Raw genomic sequence first — 6271 nt, 5'->3', positions numbered from 1 at the left:
CATTACTATTTTTTTCATGTCTCCAGGGTTTTTAATGATATCCTGTTTAATTCCTGATGTTTGTAATTTGTATCTTATTTCTTCTTTTTGCAAGTCTTGCTAGAAAGTTGTAAATGTTTTTGGTCTTTTAAAAGAATTAGCTCTTAAACTTTTTTTCTCTATTGTTTTCCCATTTTCAATTTTATTGATTTCAGATCTTTATTATTTTCTTTCTTTAGCTTCCTTTAGGATTATTTTGCTCTTTTTTTCTAGGTCCTTAAAATAAAAATTTAGCTTATTGCTTTGAAATGTTTCTTCTTTTCTAGAGTCTGCTAAAGCACTATAAATTTCCCTCCCAGCATTACTTTAGTGGTGTACCACAAACTTTAATACGTTTAATTTTTATTATATTCATTAAGTTTTTTTTTCTTTAATAGTTCCTCTTTGACTCATGCATTATTTAGAAGTCTATTGTTTGTTTTCCAAGTTTTCTGGGATTTTCTTGTTATCCTTCTGTTATTGATTTCTAGTTTAATTCCACTGTGGTCAGACAACACATTTTGTAGATTTCAATTATTTTAAAATTTTTGAGGTCTGTTTTATGGCTCAAATATCATCTGTCTTGGTGTATCTTCCATGAGAACCTGAAAATAATGTGTTATCTTCTTTTGGGAGATGAAGTGCTCTATAAATATCAATTAGATCTGCTTGTTTGACGTTATTGTTGAGTTCTATATACTTGTGAATTTTCTGTCCAGTTGTTCGGTCATTTGTTGAAAAGAAGTGTTGAAGTCTTTTATTATAATTGTCTAACTGTCTATTTCGTATTTCAATTCTATTAGTTTTTGCTTAAGATATATTTCTGGTTTTTCTTTTTTGATGCATACACATGTAAGATTGTTATATATTTTTGAATTGACAATTTTACATAATGCCTCTGGTAATTTTCTTAGCTCTGAAGTTTATTTAATATTAATATACTCACCCTCCTCTCCTTGATTAATGTTTGCATTATAATTTTTTCCACCCTCTTCCTTTCAACCTGACTACACTATTTCATTTGTAGTGAGTTTCTTGTAGACAGTATATAGTTGGACTATGTTTCTTAATCCAATGTGCCATTTTCTGTCTTTTATTTGTTGTATTTAGACCATTTATTTTAAAAAATTTTAATGTTTATTTATTTTTGAGAAGAGAGAGAAAGAGTGTGAGCAGGGGAGGGGCAGAGAGAGAGGGAGATACAGAATCTGAAGCAGGCTCCAGGCTCTGAGCTGTCAGCACAGAGCCCGACATGGGGCTCGAACTCACAAGCTGTGAGATCATGACCTGAGCTGAACTCGGATGCTCAACTGACTGAGCCACCCAGGAGCCCCTAGACCATTTATTTTAACATAGTCATTGATATCTTACAGCTTAACTCTGCTATCTATTTTCTGTTTTTTCTGCTTTTCATTTTTCTGTTTGCTTTTTCTTGGCTTCTGGTGGGTTAAACATGTCTTTAAATTCCCTTTTTATTTATTAATGGTGTTTTTGAGCTTATTAATGGTTGCTCCAAGTATTACATTATGTACACAACTTATTCTCCCAATAATAGCTACCCATTATTCTCCCAAGATACCTTACTGGCTTGGAGGGATAGAAGTGCCTCCTTAATGTTCCTCATATGGCCTCCACTGGCACCAGGGGTAATATCTATAAGGTAGTAAAAGCCCTGATTCTACTAGGGCTTTTCTGATGCTACTCAGATGAGGTAGGGAGAAGGGTGCCTCGGTATTGCCAGGCTGAAGTAGAACAGTCTCTTCAAATTGTTTCTGCTGGCACCACTGGATGGAGGGTGTTGCTTGTTGCCACCATTTGAGGATAAAAGTCTTAGCACTTCAGTTGGCCTTAACACCACCAAAAAGGGGACAGAGAGAATTGGGACACCTCATGACAGGCTAGCAAGACTTCTACCTTTGCTGGTGGAAGTGGGTCCACAAGTTTTTCTGTGGTGGCTGGCTAGAATTGAGTGGTTATTGTCTAAAAGTTTTCTATCTTGCTAGACTGACTCTTTCCTGGTCTTTTGGCTAGAGAAAGCAAGTTCTTTATTTTTTGTCTATGTCTCTTGATGTTTGTGTGTTGCTATTTTTTTCAGCTCCTAGTCTAAGAAGTAGAGCAGAAATAAAACCAAGGGAACTCACTATAATATCATGATTTGAGTTCATGGCTCACTAGTTGATATGTCAGCTACTTATGTTTGTTTCATATATTATATTCAGGGTTTTTGTCTGTACTTAGTAAGAAAGATGAGGAAAGAGATGTCTGTCTACCTGCCTTCTTAGAAGTGAAATTTGTCTAGTAATAATATTTTAATTTTAACCTAAAATGTTAATGCTGTCTCACTTTATACTTCAAAAAAATTGAGACCCATAGAAGTAACTTCCCTAAAGCTACCAGCTAATAAATGGTGAAATAATAATTCAGATTCAGCTATGTATGATCTCAAAGCTCACATAATTAACTCATGTATTGAGTCAAATAAAAATTGTTGCCCTTCCCCATCAAGAATTGGTGGTTTACTATTTAATATGGTAATTGCTAGCCAGCTATAGATAATATATTAATTGAAATTAAATAAAGTTAAAACTCAGTTCCTCAGTCACATTAGATGCATTTCAAGGGTTTAATAACCACATTAATGAGTATTTCCATCATTATAAAATGTTCTATGAACAGTATTGGTCTAAAGAGTATGCACATAATCAAATATAAACTATGATGGATGCTATACTAGATTAGCAAAGCACTATGTAGATGATACCAATGAGTGATTCTAACTGGTACAATCTGAGAAATGTTCATAGAAGATGTTTTAAGAGCTATAGCCATATTTAGAACAATTGGACAATGGATTTTGTTTGTTTTATTCCTGATACATTTCTAACATCTATAACAGAATTGGCATATAGTAGATGCTCAATAAATGTTTCTAGCAAACGCCTGAATTAGTAAATAAATTATAGGGCAAGGTTAATAAGCAAAACCACTACCTCTAGTCAAAAACATAGAGAAGGGAATGAGTAGGGTTTTCTTTGACCCTACTCATGTATGGCCAACACAGCATTTTGGGAGAAGATATAGTGGAGATGAGGCTGCAAAGGAGAGTGGGAGCCAGATCATGGAGGGTCTTATATGCATCAGTAAAAGATCATCTTGAAACTCCAAATGTACAAATTCCATCTAGTCCTCTTCTTCCACCACCAATGCATTCCTTCAACTATATTTTCTATACCTCTTACTTAGTGTTATCAAAATCAGAAATGTGAATATCACCTTAGAGACTTTACTCTCATAATATACTGCCTCCAATCAGTCCCCACGGCATTTCATTTCCACTTTCCAAATCTCTAATAATCTCCATTTCCACCACTGCTACCAAAGTTTAGGCCTTTATTACTTCTTGACTGAATCACTGCAATAACTTCCTCATTTCTTTTCTTTCCTCTACTCTCTTCTTGCCCTAAGATTTATCAGTTTGAAAAACACAAATATACGTATATATGGACCCTGCTTAAAACCTTGGCATCACATTTAAATCCTATCATGACCTAGACCTTACCTACTTTCCCAGATTTATCACCAGTCACCTCCATTGAATCCTGTTTCTTTTGAGATAACAAAACCAATTGCATTCCTCAAGTGTGTCAAGCCTTTTGTATAAGCATAACTTCTTATTTCACAGACTGGTTCCATTATCAGTAATAAATAAACTCTCCAATTTGTCTTGAGAATACTTATTGAGTTAATATGAACCAGCTCTACTATCATCAATTTTGTAAAGATCTATCTTATTTCTGACTCATATTTTTCCCATTCCTAACCCTGGATACTATTAAATTACTCTCTCCTCCATGGTCACAGAGTATTTCAAGTATATTTCCTCAATTATTGACTGTAAGATAAGTTTACTTTACTTTTTATACAACTGTGAGTCATGAAAGGATTTGAACAGGGGTGTGACATCATACTGTGCTTCAAGGATATTGTTGTGGTAGTAGTGTAGAGAATGGGTTAGATATCTAAGAGCAAATAATACTAACAACCCCTTAAATTAAGAGTATTANTTTTTGTTTACTCAGCACTTAATGATTATATACAATCACTCACTTAAAGACCAAGAGAGCTTAAAATCATGGTCTTATAAATGCTTTTGCAGATATAGCACCTGGTGAGCACAAAATTATGATAAACAATGATCACAGTTTTTTTTTTTTCTTTTCTCTCTCTAAGGAGTACCTGGTTGTTGTAAAGGCAGATCTCCTAAGGGTCAGAGAGGAAAATCAAAAGGGATATTATCACATTTAAGGTTTTGAAGCANAGACACAGACACATACACATGGAAATAAAGGAAATATTAGAATCTATTAAGCTATGGTTCCCAAGAGAATAATCAGCCTGTAGGATTTGTGACATTTGTATGTCCTATGAATTCCTGACACTGCTCTGGTTAAGGAAGATGTGGGAATTGCAGAGATCACAGCAGCTCAGTGTGAATTACTGTGCTTGGAAAAGTAGATTTAATGTTAATGTTCATTCAAGGGAAAGGAAGAGGAGTCTGTTGATTTTGTAATTTGTGTTTGTACATGAATAAACTTTGTTCCCTGGGTCTTTTGACAAGTTAAGCTTTTGTGAATAAATCTANCTTAAGATCAGTAATTTGATAATTCTATATTCAGGATTAAGAATACTTTTAAAAAATCTTTTATATAAGGACATATTTTGTATGTGTATGCCATACCCCATACTAATACATGTATGCTTTTAGTTTATAGAAATTAAAAGTATTTCCTCTAAGAACTTTTCTTATATTATTATTAATTTACAAGATAAATTCAGGGTATTAGAGGTTTGCAGATATGGATTGTGATTCCTTTGCCCCATACTACTTCTGGAATAGTTTTTGATTAAAACACTAGTTTTCTTGTACACATAATAGTAGGTTAGCCTGAAAAGCTAGGCTCTCAAAGAAAGATTTTAGAAAATGTCGTTTTATATTTAGTTAACCAAAATTAAAGCCACTTCCAAGTGCTATTTTAATGTTTCAATTCTAGGACTGATAATTCTTCTAATGGGAGAAAAAGTAGGAAAGCTGACAAGATTTATTTTATATCTCCTTAATTTTCCTTACACTATTTTCCCTTTGCACTGGCCTCCTACAGCACAGAGCATTGAAATAAATGAACCCTCTATAAAAGAAACACTTGGTCATCAGCCAATGAGTATACTTGAGGTTTTAATTGAAATGAGTACTTTATTTTTAAGCTGACTTTCATGAACTTTGGGCAAATTCCCTTAAAACAATTTAATCCTTTTTTTCCCCCCTGACCATCCAGATTGTCTCCTGTGTGCCCCAGTCTGACAAATGCTGTTTCAGAGCAAAAGATGTGGCAGTGTATCTAGGAGAATCCTCTTTATTTGTCCTTGTCTCAGTTTCCTCGGCTGCAAAATGGGACTGATAATTACCGTTAAGTTCTGAAAAAGGTTGTTTAAAAATAGATAAGCTAAGACTCATTTAAAAAACATATATGTACTCTTATAATTGTACACTGCTATAATAATTTTTATTAATAATTACTGTTTAGGGGCGCCTAGGTGGCTCAGTCGGTTAAACGTCCGACTTCAACTCAGGTCATGATCTCCCGGTTGGTGCGTTAGAGCCCCGCGTCGGGCTCTGTGCTGTCAGCCAGCTCAGAGCCTGGAGCCTGCTTCGGATTCTGTGTCTCCCTCTCTCTCTGACCCTCCCCTGCTCACTCTGTCTCTCTCTCTCTCAGAAATAAATGAAACATTAAGAATTTTTAAAAACTAATTACTGTTTAGTGCATATGAGCAAAATATGACAAAAAGACACTTCAAACTATGCAAATAATTTAGAATTTCAGCCCACAATAATTTCAACTCTAGAATTGCCAGTCCATTCTGCACAACCCAATGACTTAGCCTCTGCAATGCAGCAGAACTGTGAAACTATATTCACAACAAATAGGAGATAATATTTATAGCTTGCCATGCTGTTTTGAATCTTCTTCCCCAAATCCAATTGTTCCAAAGATATTGTCAAAGAGTCAAATTGCCTTATTTTTCTCCCCTGCTTTGTAAGGTACTAAACAGTAATTCTGAGCCTAAGGGTAAGCAGACAGAGACCTGAGATAAGCTATAGCCATTTATAGCTAGAAACTTGTTAACTGGCTTCAGATAATCAACAATTGATAGAAAATTTAGATCTATTGATATCCACTGAGTTTTACTATACCTA

Source organism: Crocuta crocuta, unplaced genomic scaffold (assembly GCF_008692635.1).
Source record: "Crocuta crocuta isolate KB4526 unplaced genomic scaffold, BGI_CrCroc_1.0 scaffold252, whole genome shotgun sequence".
Lineage (NCBI taxonomy): Eukaryota > Metazoa > Chordata > Mammalia > Carnivora > Hyaenidae > Crocuta > Crocuta crocuta.
The sequence above is the reverse complement of the archived record's forward strand: the minus strand, read 5'-3'. Positions refer to the sequence as shown.